Source organism: Caloenas nicobarica, chromosome 1 (genome assembly GCF_036013445.1).
Source record: "Caloenas nicobarica isolate bCalNic1 chromosome 1, bCalNic1.hap1, whole genome shotgun sequence".
Lineage (NCBI taxonomy): Eukaryota > Metazoa > Chordata > Aves > Columbiformes > Columbidae > Caloenas > Caloenas nicobarica.
This window is the reverse complement of record NC_088245.1, coordinates 26,983,053-26,999,989: the sequence shown is the minus strand read 5'-3', so window position 1 is coordinate 26,999,989 and position 16,937 is coordinate 26,983,053.

The following is a 16,937-nucleotide window of genomic DNA, read 5'->3' as shown; positions in this document are numbered from 1 at the left end:
GCCAAGAAGGATCAGTCTTGGTAAGGTGGTAACTACCTTTGCACTTGGATTGAACTTCTGTACAGGGACTTAGTAATGAAATGTTGTTTGTATTGAAATACTCCACTAGGGAGAAATTCCCTTGCTAATGAAACAAAACTGCTTCAATAGGTTGTTAGCTCCACCACTGATGCTGTAGAACCCCAGCCCAGGAGAATTAGCTCCTGTGCTGCTGACACAGAACAGAAATCATTGTGCTGAGAAGTTAACTCCCTCCTGGAAAATGAGCATTTGCTAGAATAAAGGAACAAATTTGCTCGCCTGTAGGAAAGTGTTGTACTTACTCACTGATGCAATTCAACTTTTGCAATGTAACTTTATACTCTCAAAGTTGAAAAGTGATTCTGTGAAAAGACAGATCTGAGAGTGCGTGTGTTCCATAAACTGAAGTAATGTGATCCTATTGCCAAGCTTCATAGTGACCTGAAATAAAGATAAGCAACTCATGTGTAAGTCTGTGGTTCAGGTTTCTGGGTAATGCAACTGCTGATGAGTGTTTTCATCAGAAAAAAAATCAGTAAGACAGACTTTGATTGTGAAATCAGAAGTAAAAAAGGTGAAATTGTAATTCATGTGGCATTCAGTATGAGTGCAAAATTCACTTATTTACATGTAAATGAGGCAGACAGAGGAAAAACAATGGGCAGGAGAGAGATAGCCCTGTCTAGTCTTTCCTGTCAAGCACAAGCATCTTTCAATGTACAACTGCACTAAAATCTTTAAGTCAGTGATTAGGGATTCTGCCTTTGCTGTACCATTTAAATTCTGGATAGCCATAAGATTATCTTTCATTAGAATTTTGCTCAGCATGTCTCTCAAGATTGAGATGTTTTACACCGTCACTTAGATTGTATGGGACTTTGGTCCCCAATGCATCGTTTGCCTACCTGACTGGGAATTAAGTGGGAATAAAATTCAAAAATAAGTATAAACTACCTGTGGTCCAAAACCAAAAAGAGTGTTTAGGCTCCTGAGTTTTATCAACTCTCAATGGACTCTGAGGACTCTCCTGCCTTCTGTGCCTTGATAATTCCCTCTGAGATTTCAAGACTGGGCATGAATATAAAACCAAAGCTCTACATAAGATCTGCTGGAGCCAGTAATCTATATGAATATAATGACTTTACAAAATATCTCAGAAGACTGAATAATCTTGCTGCAGGACAAAGGCAGAAAAAAAAAAAGATAAGTCAGTGGATTTGGAATGAGGAATGTTTATGTAATACTTGATCTTTGATATTTTAAAGCAACTGCAAAACATGATTCATAGAAACACAGGACTGGATTACCAATCAGTTAGTCTAACCTCTTCCAGATCCTAGAAAATATATTACACAGTCCTGTAAATTAAATTATTACTTTAAAATCACAAGTTTTTTGGTGTATCTTTTCTATTCAAATAGTGCTGAATGCGTTAGCTTAAAACTATGTAAATTTTGCATTATTTCTGACAAAATTAAATATGACCTGATATTGGTGACTTTTCCTTAAGGGCTATCAAACAACATAGTAGCTACTATTATAATTAAGCACGACAATATTTTTCTGAGTCTGAAGACATTTGCGTAGTTATTTCAATGTAAAAACAAAGATAAAGGAAAGCTCAGTGACTTGCTAAGGACCACAGAACAGTTCAGAAACTGTAACTGGGAAAGAAAACCCTGGAATACTGGTTTCCAGCTTCTTGCTCTTATTGAAGTGACCATCTGAGTAAATATATACATTTAGTGAAATGAAATTTAGATGTTCCTGAGCCAAGATAAAGAGACTGCTCTGGAATTGAACTGGTACTTAAAAAAAATGCCACTATCACAAAGGAATGCTTTCACAGCTGGGAAAGACTGCATTTCAGTGAAGTTTGTTCTACTCTGCACTGTATATACCACCGAGATCCAACAGCATTTGTATAACTACACTTCACAGTCCAGGTTCCCTTTTAAATTTAATGTATGGTTTGTCAAAATAACCCCAGCTGATTGTAAAAAGAGAGGGTAAACTCTTCCACATAGAAGTAGAAATGAACCCACAGAAACATTTCCTTTGGAAACAAGGGTCTACTACTGGAGGATGACATGAGGATAGCGTTTGTATTTCTGATCGTAAATGGTACCCCAAAGTACAAAAAAACCATCATGGGCAGCATTTGGTTTCTGTTTAGCCTTTGAAAAGGCTTTTCAGATGTGCAGCCTCCTGAGGGAGATATGTTTTGCAGAGATCACTCTAGAAACAGCCAGAACAGAGCAGCAGCCTAGAACAAAGCCGCTTCTCGCCCATGGCGCTACGGAAGGATCCCTCTCCTGCCTTTATTTGAGGCCCCTTAGGAAGCCTACGGGATGCTGGTTGCTAGGCAACGCCCAAAGGACTGGTGTTTATAGCATTAGGTATTAATTATTGTCATGGGCCTTTTCTACAGAAGATCCTGAAAATATGCAATTAGACATGTCACAGGATAGGTCGTTTTGCATTCTGACGGACAAGCATTATTAATCTGCAGAAAATTCAGAATTTGACAAATTGTTCAAAGGTGACTGCCTGTGCCAAGCCTAATATTTTATTTTTCTCGTGCTGTGTTTTTTTGTAATTGCAGAAAGAGGATTTGAGTAACAATATGTTTACAGTAAGCTGTTTAAAGGTTCCGAACTAGAATATAATATTGCTTCATTTTTTTAACTGACTAAAGTGCCTAGCCCTAAACTGATCTTTACCAGCACTTTATTTTAAGTAGTTCAGGTCAGTAGTTGAGCAAAAAAGGGAAACCTTAGAATATGAAAGCTGTAAAATAAAATATTTAATAGCAGCTGTGTGTTGCAACACCAAAGTAGAGACAAACAACTCAACAAATTAAATCTTGTGAAAGAGGCAACGTTTAGTCTGGTAGCATTGTCCTTGAGATATGTTTCTTCATATCATTTGTGACACTGGCTTGTATTTAAGAGAAAGGAGAGCTGCTCTTCATTCTCTGGCATTGCCTACCTAGCTAATCATCACTAGTGTAACGGGGTGTATGCATGGTACATTCCACTTTTAAGGGGATGTTGTGTGAGAGAGGCTATGCCCCCTGAAATGAATTGGAGCAGCCAAGAAGAGATTCCAGTTAGTGCAAAGAAAAATGGAATTAACACTAAAGCAAGTCATTACCAAAGGTGAAAGCACAACCAGCAGTGTATTGGAAACTTCCGTGACGTGACAGTGACAAAACGTAACCAATAAAGGAGGTAAATTACTGTCTCAACATATCAACTGAGTAATAAGAAAATTAGAAAAAGAAATTATTAGACTTTTATCAATTTCTGCCAGGGAAAAATGGCTAATTATTTTCTGGTTGGAGAAAGAAGTTGAGACCGTGGATGGGAGAAGCTCAAGGAGACACTACTAAGAGGTTGTGTGGCTGAAAATACTTGTACACACAAGAATGCCTTCTCCCATATCTTGAGTACACTAAAATTTGTGCAGTGGGACAGTGAAATGCAGCAAAGTGGAATAGGAAACACTTTGGTTTGTCCTTTCTATAGATGAGGCATATGACAAAGTTCCCATTCTGTTTCCCTAGTCTTGTCTCTTTAGATGGATATGTGGCAGAAAAATGTTGTGAATATTGGTGCCTGATAATTTGCCTCGGGATGCTTCAGAATTTGGAACACCAGTCAGACTGGTACTGTGCTGCTTCAAGCATCCGTAGAGCATGATAGTAGAGCAAAGCTGTCATGCAAGGCAATAAAAATACTAAAATGAGAAGTCTGAGTCTGCCTTCTTCCAGCAGGCAGTGAAGAGTCCAGACGTTCAATTTTGATCAAAGGGGCAAAAGGCATTAAAATTTCACAGCTGTCTCCATGGCAGTTCTCCGCTTCAAAACATGATTGCCCAGTTGTTGAGCTCATTGGCTGTTTTTCTTTTAACTGCTTCCAACTGGAAAGGTATGAGGAGCAGTCATTTCATTCACCATTTTGATGGACACACAAATGAGACAAAATTACTATCCTTTGGCCATTCATAGTGACAAATGTTCTTCCATAAAAGCTAGAAGAACATTATTTTGAACTGTGTTTTTTCAAGCATAGCATCTTACCAATATTATGTATACTTTTAAATGAAGTGGTATATTAGGGAAATCAGTTATTAAAATAAAAAAATGAAAAAAATCATTCCACAAAGACTCGATACAGGCAGAGAAACGTAGAAATTAAATTAATCTTCTTGAAAAAGAAACCTAACATACTTTAATTTTATAATGAATGTGAATGCGTATGTTGATAACATCATATTGCTCAAACATTCGTCGCAAGCGATATCTTTCTATCAGCTCACAGAGATTTTAATTTGGTAGCACTTCCAAAGCAGGTGGATTTGCTGTCACTGCCTAGTTCTGAGGGACCAGGATGTACTGCCTGATGGCAGCCACAAATCTCAGGCTGGCTCAGAATCTGTGTTTGTACTAGAGCCTGACCAATACAATTTGTTTACGTGGTAGAACTCGCACAACAACCTACAAATAAGTGTGACTCACATCCTGCCTTATTTGTAATACGGGTTTTGACTACCTGCCTCAATCTCATGAATCTTCATAAAAACCTCCTCCTCTTTTCCTGATATTTGTTTGATCAATGTGTTTGTCTTTTCTGTCAGTTGTCTCATTTGAAAACATTAGATTAAAATGGAAATAAGCTTTGTATTGATGTTCCCTGTCTTTCCTACATTTTAGGGTGTAGCTATATTACTTTGAACTACTCTGCAGCATTTGTAGTCATTTGACGCAGGGAACCATGGGCCTCAAGTTAATTACTATTGTATATCTCCTTTACTTCCTTGTTTTTTCTCATTAGAAAAAAGTTAGGTTTGTTTCATGATTCTTTGATCAGAAGTTTTCCTGAGTCAGCTATTGAATTTAGTTCCAGACTATAACTGCAACCTTCATCTTATTTCCACTGCAGTGTCTGTCTGTGATATTTTTATGCTTAATCCAGTTGTCTTCAGCAAACGTTTCTCAGACTCAGATCCACAAAGAGATATGGGTCTCATTGCCCACCAAGCTAGAAGTTTGGAGGTGCTTGAACCTAACAGCAAAATCACCTCAGGTTAGGAATTTACACTTATGAAACTGGTTATCTAGGGGGAGAGACAGCAGTGTGAGGGCTTTTTAAGATTCTGAAGCCTCAGTCCCACTTTGTGGGTATGGAGTTTAGAGAATCCGAACACGAGCTATTCTTCTAGGTGTAGAGCGATTTCACCTTCTTTTGTATCCTTGAACTTTGTCAGAGCTAGCATAATAAACCTTCATATTTATTTGAGAGCAGATTCTTGGCTGTTACACAAAATTAACAGCCAAAAGAACAAAGCAATGCCAATGCACATCAGCTGCAGGCTTGACCTCAACCTGCAATTTTCTTAAGCCCCAGTACAACATTTTTCAGTGACCTATTTTAAAAAAAAAATTAAAAAAAAAAGCCTGACAAAAATTCAATCCAGTGTTCCAGTGTGCTGGGAAATAAGAGCTTAAACCACTTTTCCCCTCTAGTTCATTTTTTCTTACAGCTTTGCTGAAGACTATACTATTATTCAACAATTTTCTCCTTCTCTGGAGACATTCAAAACCCGCCTGGACGCCTTCCTGTGTAACCTCACCTAGGTGTTCCTGCTCTGGCAGGGGGATTGGACTAGATGATCTTTCGAGGTCCCTTCCAATCCCTAACATTCTGTGATTCTGTGTGATTCTGTGTGAAAGAGAATCATTCTTTCACAGTTGAGCCAACAAGACTACAACAGGAAAGAAATCACTTGTCTCAAGACCTGAGAAAAACACTAATGCAGATGATAACTGGTCCCTGACCTGAAGATCCTGAAACAAACCTTTTTCCTCTCATCAGAGATATTGCTTTGGGGAGAGGCTTTGTCAAGTCCTCTAGTCTGTTTCCAATGGATGCACCTTTAGTAAAACAGCAACATTTGTGGCAAGGCTGAAGATGGACTCGGTTCAAAGTCAAACAATGGTCTCTGGGCTTTCAAGTTGGTTTCGCAGGTTCATATTAACTGAAGTGATATAAATGTGACATTCAGTATCTGTACCTTGATTTCTATCTGTGCAAACTCATTCTTATTGGCCTTTTTTTCCCCCCCATGCATGTACTGAAAAGTAGAGCACAGTGATCATTAGGGAATACACTTACATTAATATCTACCCATCCTCACTGCAAAACTTCATGTTTCTCTACTTCTCTTGCATTGAAATGGAAACATTTGCTGCTTGCTTTGATTTTGTTTACAAAGGTTTACCTCACTGTAATGTAGAATTCCAATACTTCATTGAAAACAGGTTTTAAAATCAGATAAAGTAAAAAATACTTAAATAAGCTGTCTGAACAATATCTGTGTTTTCATACTCAGCCATAGGTAAGCAACATCAGTACATTTTGTATTACTTGTGCTGGAAGAACAATAAATCATTTATAGGGAAAGCTTTTTCTTTATCTACCAGCTGCCCTATTCAGTGACAAATTCTTCTTGAATTCCCTCCTTGTTTGGAAACAGAGGCCTCCTTCATCATACACACTCATAACCCCAGAGAACAAAAAAATCATTATAGTGGCTACTGAAGGCTAAAAAGACAGATTGGTGTAGACAATTGTGAAGTGTTTTCAGTACATAGAATTAGAAAAGCTCAGTTATCTGATTTACAGCTGCCTTCTTAAAAGGTGATCAGAACATGAGATCTGCCCTGTGTATGCATGTTATGGTAAATAATAGCCAGAACCTCAGCAGAAAAAAACAATGATGGATTTTCTGAAGACTTTCTTAGCCTTTTTTGTTTGTTTGTTTGTTGTGTTTTGTTTTGTTTTGTTCTTGCTAATCTCCTAGGGTATCTTTTAGAACTCGATACTTCTGTCTGTAAAACTGGCATGCTCTGACTTTTTAACTTCCATATATTTTAGATTTTTGTTTCTGAATGCTGTATTGAAATTGTCTATTTTTTTTACCTGTTTTCCTAATTAGTGTTTACTTATGCTCTGTTTTCACAACATAATAGCACATTAATAGGCAGGAACATGGTACGGTTTGTCAGACTGGTCTAAATATTCTGGCAATTTTAGGAACTTGTTGGTCTCATTGGTTGCATATAAATCCAATGACCTACATGATGCAGGAATGAAAGAAACGCGGTTGAAAATAATGCGTTCATTGATGTAAGTAAACCATGACTGATAGGAAATGAGCCTACACTAGTGGTGCCAAGATCACTATAGAAACAGAATGATCTTGTGGCAGAATTCAAAATGCTAATCAACTGAAGACAGGCGCAAAGTCTGTGAGTGAAACAGAGGAGAAGGAAAGCAGGTCCCAGTACCCCTACTGATAAGGCAGTAAGGAATCCCATCACTTAAAATGCCATACCAGGGCTCCTGTTGATCCACATGGGTGGAACCAAAGGAGATAAAACTTTTCATGTCGGAATTACAGTCACTTGCCCTTCTAAATTTGTTCTGGCTCTACTACCACAAAGCACGTATTGTAAACCTCAGGTGATCATCTGGAGAAGTTTGTGTGGTTCCTCTGTGTACATCTGTGTTAAACCATAGATTCCACTTTGAACATGGAACTTCTTATTCTCCTGTGCTTCCCTGTCACATGAGGTAATGAGAAAAATCCTGTATCTTGTGTTGAGAGGAAAAGATGTGGTCTCTGAACTTCTGTGATGATCCATTCAAATGGGATACCCTTGAGTGAAAGAAATGGTTACTACTCAAGACAGATTTTTCAAATCTGAACAGAGCGATGGATTTTTTTCCTGAGAGCTTTGATAATTTCATCTGGCCCATCATAAAGCTTAATCAGGACAACAGAGGGAAGCTGATGGACTGACGAGAGGTGAGGCCATATATTAGAAACAGAAAAGGAATCTGATCTATGCTTAGACAGTGCTTACTCTGAGAAAGAAACCAAGGAACAGAAATACATCCTAGTATTTTGTTGTTTAAGTGCCAAGTGAAGGTTAATTGTAAACCTGGGTCCCAATCAGAAGAATCTTTTGGAAAGGGAAAGTAACTGGATTGTCAGTGATGGCCACCAATAGCTTTGGAGCCCTAGGGCATGTGGACCAGAATGTCTTTATAAGAAGGTTTAGCAGACACAAACGAATTGTTTCAGAGAGGTTAAAGAAAGACACTTTGCTGGACTATACTTACTCAGAGATGACCTAGGTATTTTCCACTTAAATTTCCCTTGTAAGCACGTTGACTTCTTAAGTAATGGAATACTAGATAATAATAATTAATGCTAGAAAAACACCATTCATTTCCGTTGAAATGATATCTTCTGATCTCTTGAGAGAGTCTAATCTTCACCATCTTTTAATAATAACTTTCGATAACTGCAAACTTATGTATTCAAATACAAAGCAAGATCCTCCTTCAGCAAAGGCTCCTTCTTGGTTGAATATATTTGAGATAGTGAAGAGACCATCATCAGTTGCTATACAGCCTTGTTAGTACCTAAATTGGTATATAAGATAGAACCATACTTCTGCTTTCATCTTATTCTTCCTTCCCCACCTGTGCTCATCTGGGTTGCAAATTTAATGAGATTTGGGCCTTTACAAACAGAGAGTACACTGATGTTCTTGTAGCATTCATATGTGGCTGGAGCTTTCTAGGTGATCAGCAGAGGTTCACAGAGTTTTGAGCAAATGATTGGAGATTCAACAGCTCTGCTCTTCCTTCACCGTGCAATAAAGGTGGATCTCAGCCAAGTTCTGGCTAAACGTGAAGGGAGAGAAAAAACAATCCCTCTACGTAATCTAATTTGATGTAACAACAATATTACAAAATTGCTAAGGCTCTGCATAAAATACTGTTGTTTTGCAAATAAAGTGTGATTATTTCATTATAACCTGAGTTCTCTTCCAAGGGAGACAGGGAAATCTTTAATATAGGTAGTCTGTATGATTAGCTCTCTTTTTATTCCTTGTGTAGAAAAGTCATACCTATATATTTGCCTGATGACTGTTACCAAAGAATAGGAAGCCAGCAATGGCCACTTCTGATCAACTGCTTTGTTGCTTTGTTGACCTATTTACTTTTCAAATGAATTGTTGGTGGATAAGGAGTGCTTGTTGAAAGGCAGATAGCACAAATGCTTCTCTGCACTAAGATATCATGTATGGACAGTGCAGAGGGCAAAATATTTCAATGTGGAAAAGCAATAATGACAAGTAAGTAGTAATATGACTTGACTTCAAATTACACAGCATGAAGCCCATCACTTGAACTGCATCAGGAAAGATGCTGAATGCCCACATCATCCTGTGATACTATTAAATCTAATAAGAATACGGGCAAGGCTAGGAACACTTCCAAGTAAAATTGCTTAATGATCTTAAACTCTAAGGAAGAGATGTCCAGCTATTGCTTAATTATTTAATCCATTAAAGGACTTGAGCATAATACAGCAGTTTATCCGCCCATCAGTACAACTCAGCAGGAATATATGTCTCTCTAATTGTTCTGTGCTGCTTTCCCTTTTGGCTGACAAATCCAGCTGAGGGCTGTTACACCTTGCTAGGGCACTGGGCCTGCTCAGAGAGGCAATCACCATCTCATCCTGTAATTCAGCTACCCTGACAGATTAACCTAACTGGCAAAATAAAATACTTCAGAAAGAGAAAAGCACCTTAACTGCATGGGGCTGGTCTTGTCCCAGTCCTGTGGCTTCCCCGATGGTTCTGTAATCACACTTGCAAGCACAACACTTCCAGATTTTTGCTCATGCACATATCTATTTTTGAATATGTAGATACACACACACACAAACATGCATGTAGTATGTGTATTCATAAAAAATCTGAAAATTTAAAAACCTTGCTTTTGATGGCAGAGCTGGGAAGAGAGTTGTTGCAGTTTTTTCTGTGTTACATATCACAGATAAGTGATCCATAGATACGTGTTTGTGCATTTTGTATGTTTAAATGCACGCACTATGTATTAAAGTTTAAACATTCATAAACTGCTGTAAGTTTGGATCTGAATACCTCTAAATTAACTCATCTGGGAGTTCAGGTGGTGATCCAGATCCTGTGTGAATTCTCACATCATGGTGCTATTCCAGCACGAAGGTATAGGTTTTGTCTCATTTCCTCTCATGTTTTCGAAAAACTTCAGTTTCAGTTGGATAAGGTGTGGGAGAAGGCTGAAGATCCTGAAAAACCGGGAAACAATTTCCTTTTCTGCTGTTCCATGTTCTCAGTTCAGATCCATGGAAATGAAGAAGTAATGTAGTCACACAAATTAAGATAGCAGAGAATCAAGCCATGAAATTGAAATGGAAAAGCAATGAGCCAGGTCGAATTTAGTCACACAACATAAAAGGTAAACAATCTAGTCCCAGATTGACTTGTCTGAATAGGGAAAATAAAAAGTGTTTTATTTGAGGTTTCTGGAAATCTTTTAACCAGAATGGTTGGGGCTGCTCCTGAGGTTGTTAGCGGGCTTTCTCGGTCCTGCCTGCTTAATGGCAGGATGGCCCATACCGCAGACTCAATCGCCTCAGTTCTGTTGGGATCTCCAGACCACAGGCTCTTTTCGCTCCTGAAATCCTGGTAAGGTAACTATGCCAAAGCAGTTAATCCATAGCTAGTGGAACTGGTGAAGCTGGGTTTCTAACGGGTCTGTGTAGTATATCGCTTTAAATACTCTAACCACAAGACAGTCAGCTCACCTGTATGTTCCTTTGCCTCACTGCCATGGTACCTCTTGTCCTCCCAGCTTCTCCTGCAGTACAGGCACCTCCTCCCAAATCCCTGACCCCTCTCTTCACATCACAGTAGTCCTCCAGACCACTGGTGTTAACCTAGCTCTCCTCTCACCAACACTTCTTATGAGTCCAATCTATTTTTTCAGATTTTAGCTGTGTAGCCTGGTAAAACGCGTAGGCCAACTGGGCAGTCAGGGCATGCCTGCTGATTGATGAGCTAGATTCTGCTAAAGAGATCTCATTGAATTCTTGCTCTTATTACTTCAGAGGAAGCACCAGTAAGGTCTCTCTTCTTTAGTCTGCATCTAGATTTCAGTGTAGAAATTTGCTGTATTTGAGAACTCTAATCATCTGCTATATGGGGCTGAAATTGGTCAAGGAGTACCACAAACAATGAGGAGAAGGGAGAGGTGGGGAGCTGCCTGCCAGCTGACAGAAGAAACAAAGGGTGTAATTTTGTAAACTTCATCTCCTTGGAAAGGTAGGCTAGAAAATAAAGAAAGGATGCCTCAAAACAGACAAAACTAAGTCTATTATATGTTCAGAGTTGCTTAGGAATGATTCTTTGGCTTTGTTCCAGGAGCCCTGCAGTAGAAAACACAAATCTGAATGAAAGAGAGGGCTAAGAGCAGACCCCCTCCAAATCCTTCATATTTATGGAAGGACAGTGAATTGGCAGCCTGCTGCCAAGAGAGCTACTCACCAGCGTGTGATATTATTTGAAGTGTCTCATTAAAGCAACATATTTTTTTCTGTAAGTTTGAAAAGAGAAAGCCTAGCTGCCGCAGGAGCCAAAAAGCCAAAGTCTGGGCTGTGTCTTCAGTGGTTGCTCCGGGCAAAGTGTGCTGGGTACCCTGCTCCTTCCAGGAGCAGCCCTTGGAGGCGGCGTGTCTCTGATGCACCATGCGCTCCTTCTTCCCTTGAGTATGGGACAGAGAATATTATTGTGAACATCTCTATCTAGTAGCTGCCCTAGTCTCTCCCACATGGGAAGGGAATGAGGTAAGGAAGGGAATGAGGTAAGGAGATCTCACTCTGGCACAGCAGCTAGAGCCCAAGCTAAGGAGTGCTTCTAGGGTCAGAAAGAAGACTTTTCTCATTGGTGTGGGCAACAGCTAGGACAAATTGGGTCAAACCAGTATAACATATAACAATAAAGATGTTTTACAATGTCTCAAGTTACATTCATATTTTCATCTGAAACTAAAGAACCTAATGTCCCTTTATAACTGATCCCCAAGTGTCATTTCACTATTTTTACTACTCAATAACTGCATCTCCTTTTTCCTTTTGTTTTGCTTTTCCTTCTTTGTGTATTTTGCTTCCTGCTGTCTATTCATGATCTGAGCAGAATGCTGCCGTGTGGATTTAAGCTATGATTTTTCTGCTCCTTGTGCTTATATGTGCTTCTAGAGCTGAGAGACTATATTAAAGCATTTACATTTAGAAACTAGAGTTTGCCTTTGACTATGAATGCATAGCATAAACCTGGCACTCCTGATAATAATTTCTTTCATTTTTGCTGTGACCAAGGAAATTTTTTGCACTTACTGTGAACCTCATGGATATTAAGGAAACTCCTTAGTGCTCCTTTTTTGAATGTCTTCTGTAAAAATTGGAAATAGTTGACTGGTCGGCAAAATATTATTCTAAGATTCATTGCAATATACAAAAAGAAGAACACATTTCAAAAATAAAAACGATCACTTCACTTGCAGAGAAACAGATGGGCATGAGTTACACAACCAGCTAGAATGAAAAATAGATTCAAAGTGAATTAAATGCTGGTGGGATGAAAATTAAGCAATTTTTTTTCTGCTGAAGTGAGAAAACAATCCTACTTATAATGGAAAATTATTCATTCTGTACCATAGTGTAAGACAAAATCTATCACACTGGAAGAAGATATTACTAGACTGTAGAAATACATGGTCTCACCAGTCGAATGGATTGTCTCACTGAAGGGAGAACTACAAATATCATTTAAAATTCAGCAGTTCTGGACCAAAAAAGAACGCTTTCAGTACCGACATGTTTAAAACATTTGCTGAACATCTAGAACAAACAAAACAAATGCTTTTTAAATGTGCTAATGTTTCAAATATATATTTTCTTAAAATTGTAAACTTGCTATGAGATTTCATCACATTTTTGTCTCAATAGATCTCGCTGTTATCTTTAATTACAGTTGTGTTTCCACAAGCATCAAATGTTCCTATAGAATCTATCACTTCATCATCGGCTTTCAAAGGGCAAGTGCTGTAATAAAACTGAAATTGCTAAATATCAGTTAATTCCCACAGTAATTATTTAAGTATTATTTATATCACTGTAACCCTGAGAGATCTCATCTGAGACTGAGTCTTTGTGCTAGATATTATCTAAGAGTAAGTTTAATATTCTTAGCCATATTAATCTAGCTCAATTGGGAATGACCACTTTACAAAGTATCAGCTGTGCTGCAATGATCGGACTTTTGCGAGAGTTGGTTTTAGAGAATGTTCTAATTGTTCTATGTGCTTGGGGCAGCTGAGCTGTTTCAAGTTGCCAGTGGACTGCAAGAAAACATCTTTATTCTTTCTGGACACCTGGTGTAGTGCTGACCATGAAGGTGTGGGAAAAGCACTGGAGGGATAACCATGGGACAGGATCACTTGCATGCCACAGAATGATCATATAAACCTCTGACAAATTTTTAGTTGTATTTTTCTACCCATTGGTGACCACACTTGATTTTTAGAAACCTGTGGTACTGATGTTTGGGCCATCACATGCTGATGTTAATTGACTTGGGAATTACTGATGTTATTTTTACAGAAGAGCAAAAATTAGCAAGACTCTCTGTCCAAAGGGATTATAGTTTAAATAAAGAAAAAAACAGACAGATGTACTAGGAGAAAAGAAAGATCTACTTTATTTACTAGATGAGGAACATGAAGACTAAGAATTAAAATCTCTCTCTGTGCAGGTCAGTGGGAATTTTGCCGGTGACAGCAACTGGATTAGGCCTTTACCTGCAAGGGTGGTACTGCAGTGGTACAGGCAGCGTATGGCAGAGACAGGAACTGAATGCAGGTTTTCTGAATTCTGGACCACCAAAGAGACTGTAGGAACATTTGTCTTGATTGGAGTTTGGTAGGCAAGTGACCTCTGTACTGTACAGCACATCACCAATATGATTACACTTATACAGCATTCTGCTCAACTACAATCATTTCCATCCCAATACCAGCGCCTGGAACTTGGGCCACACCAGAAAGTGCCTTAGGGAACGTGCGTATGCCTCAGGAAGACCAGTCTACCATTTTAACAATCACTCCAGCAAGCTCATCAGGGTACCAGTTGCAATGCATTTTTCACCATCTGGTTCTAATCAATCTTTGTGTGGTACCATGCCTACCATACACAGGTTCCCTGCTGTAAAATGACATGTTACTGCACAGTGGCTACTCATTATTTCAGTCACTGTGTCCTCACAATGTCATGCAGTGCCTGGGGGGTCTCATAAATGTATGTGCTACAGCGAAGAGTATGGTGTAAGAGAAGTGTTCGTAATGGACTTCATTAAAGCTGGCTGCAGTGGTTTTAGGCATGTTCTCCACATTTTAACAACATTTGAGCATTACAGCGGACATTTCTCAGCAGAATGACCACAACCCTGCAGCACACTTTTAAGGATGTGGAATAAAGAACAGCAGGCTGCAGTACTAACCGAAGGAGGGATGATGCTAGTTACACAATTCACTTTCTCCTGTGCAGACTTTCTCTTTTAACAAAGGACCATGTTGCTGATGCAAAAAGTTTAAGAAAAATAAGTTCTCTTATAAAGATGCACACTGTACACTGTGTTTGTTGATGAATGCTACAAGCTAAGCATGACAGAGGTTAAAATTTCATCTTGGAGACCCTTAGTTAAGACTCTAATAAAATCATCAGCCATACCGAAATATGCAAAAACTAATCTTGGTTGAATGTCAAATACTGTGGATTGAGAAATTAAAAGAGAAAATCTCAAAACTATAGATTACTGATCTACGCATTAGATGAAAGAATAAATGTAATGCATGCTTTGTGAGAAGGGGTATGCATAAATAGGAAATCCAGGTAATCTTCTGCAGAGAACAATTCTTTTTGCTAGTGGAATTGTACTTCTAATGAATCTCCGAATGGTGGATCTCGCAAATATTTGAAACTTTCAACATGGTGATTTCAAACTTGTTTCCACAGAGGCTGTTTATGGCCTCTTACACACATTTAAAATGTCTACAAAAAGTATGGTCTGAATTTTCTCAGTAAAAATTTTTATTTCACAAGACAAAAAATCCCCTCCCAGATCAAAATATGTAGAGTCTGTTGTAAGGGACTCACTCTGGCCTCAGATGTTATGGTGTAAAATGTCTGTTGAAATAAGTGGGATTACAATAGTATAAAACAGACACAAGTGAAATCATGTGTAAAGCAATACTAGAGGCTTTGTTCATGCAAGTGAATTTCAGATGCAGTAAATGCTCATGGATTTTCCTCTCTCTCCAGATAAAATTATTTTAATAAGATAAATTAACCAAGTACTGATTATACGTAGGGCTTGAAGGTCCATGGACAAAGCTGTTTATTGTATTCAGCGGGGGGAGGACATTTTAGTACACTGGACACTCTTGCTTTATTCTGCCCCAGTGCTCTTTTCTCTGGAGGTGTCTCCCCCCGGGTCTTGCTGCCCTCTGCGCTCCTCTCAGCTGCCAGATGCTTCTTCCAGAGTCCGCCCTGGACCTGCAGAGCACCCCGAGGTGGTGGCCCTCACATCTGTCACCATCTGGTGCCTCTCTCGCCCCACTGCGGTCACTACTCTGATTGTAGCACACATTGCATGTGCTTGTAGCTGACAATTAATGTGGATACGGGTGTTCTGGACAAAAAATATCCTGTCACCAAATCATGTTTATCTTAACCTTTTAGGATCCTTTGCTTTATCAAGATAGTTTCACAGTGGGGATCAAGTTTAATCCTGGGTAAATACATATTAAAGACTTAACAAAATCAGTTCTTGTTTATACCCCTACAGAAGAGATGATTTCACAGTAATTATGCCTATGTCTGAGATTAGTACCAGACCCCGAGTGTCATTAAGACGTCACTATGGGATGCATTTTCTATTTTATTCTCAGTAAAGTAGTCAGCTGCAAGAGGGATATTATCCTTCATCTTCTGGCTTACTTTTCCAGTAAGGACAGAACACAGCTCAGAACAAGGAGAAGCCTCTTCTTTCAATATTTAAAAATATATTCTGTAGTTTCAATAGATATATAATTTACAAAGACTTCAGAAATCTTTCATTTGTGCTCCATATGTAGCGTTGTCCTCAGATTTAAATCAAGGACTTCTGGGATAATTGCTGAATGCCAGGAACAACCACCCTCATCCTGGAGAATTTAGGTCATGTGCCCTACATGATTCTGATGCTGTTACTACATTGGGTGGGACTTTATTCTGCAAAAAAATCTCCTTTGATTTGTATAGGGCTTCTTGCAGAAGAAAGTGCCTAGAAAAATATGGCTGTCTGGATACTTTCTTATGATAGTAGTTTGCAGATGTAAACACTATGTAAATGTTGCGACAAAAAATATGAATACTCAAAATGATTTTGCACGTATAGAGGTAGGCAGTGACCGTTCGTGGTGGGAGCAGTAAAATCCTTCCCGTTTAGAAAGCGGAGCCATTGGGAGCATCTGAGCAGGGAATCTGTGCAGTCGCTGAAACACAGCCCGTCTGGTCTGTCATTGGAAATGACAGTGTTCTGTAATCTTGTGAAAATGAAACTCTGGGGAAACTAAGTGCCCAGCACCCACTTTATAGGCTTCCTAACTGTTTTCACTTTGTAAAGCCACTTTGGTTCCTCTTTACTCACTGCAACTTTTCCCTCGGCCATTCAGATGTATCTGAAGTATTGCAGAAAGAGCAGAACTCAGACAGACATTGTCTCCCACTGAGGAGTATTACGGAAAAGAAAGTATTATGGAGGTACTTCTCCGAGTACCTATTAACAAGGGGCTGAAATTCAAACTTCCAATTAACATTTCAGCAGAATCTGAATATAAAAGATAGCTATATATCAGCTGAGAAAATGACATTTCCATCCTTATTGCTTCCCAATATTAAATCTCATG